The sequence below is a fragment of the Physeter macrocephalus genome, chromosome 9, assembly GCF_002837175.3.
Source record: "Physeter macrocephalus isolate SW-GA chromosome 9, ASM283717v5, whole genome shotgun sequence".
Taxonomy (NCBI): domain Eukaryota; kingdom Metazoa; phylum Chordata; class Mammalia; order Artiodactyla; family Physeteridae; genus Physeter; species Physeter macrocephalus.
The window spans coordinates 68,064,453-68,064,975 of record NC_041222.1 but is presented as its reverse complement, the minus strand read 5'-3'; the positions used below and the strand labels follow the sequence as shown (position 1 = coordinate 68,064,975).

The window sequence follows — 523 nt, the reverse complement described above, 5'->3', positions numbered from 1 at the left end:
AGAGTTTGATAGTGTCTGGCCTTACATTTAGGTCTTTAATCCATTTTGAGTTTATTTTTGTGTATGGTGTTAGGGAGTGTTCTAATTTTGTACTTTTACATGTAGCTATCCAGTTTTCCCAGCACCACTTACTGAAGAGGCCTTCTTATCTCCACTGTATATTCTTGACTCCTTTATCAAAGGTAAGGTGACCATATGTGTGTGGGTTTATCTCTGGGCTTTCTGTCCTGTTCCATTGATCTATATTTCTGCTTTTGTGCCAGTACTATCCTGTCTTGATTACTGTAGATTTGTAGTATAGTCTGAAGTCAGGGAGCCTGATTCCTCCAGCTCCGTTTTTCTTTCTCAAGATTGCTTTGGCTATTCGGGGTCTTTTGTGTTTCCATACAAATTGTGAAAATTTTTATTCTAGTTCTGTGAAAAATGCCAGTGGTAGTTGGATAGGGATTGCATTGAATCTGTAGATTGCTTTAGGTAGTAGAGTCATTTTCACAGTGTTGATTCTTCCAATCCAAGAACATGG

General features: G+C 38.2%; 1 protein-coding gene across 2 annotated transcripts in view; it reads left to right on the top strand.

The window, feature by feature from the left end:
* CAAP1 (caspase activity and apoptosis inhibitor 1) overlaps positions 1-523 on the top strand; it is a 50,899-nt gene that overhangs the window by 18,968 nt on the left and 31,408 nt on the right. The gene's annotated exons all lie outside the window — the stretch shown is intronic.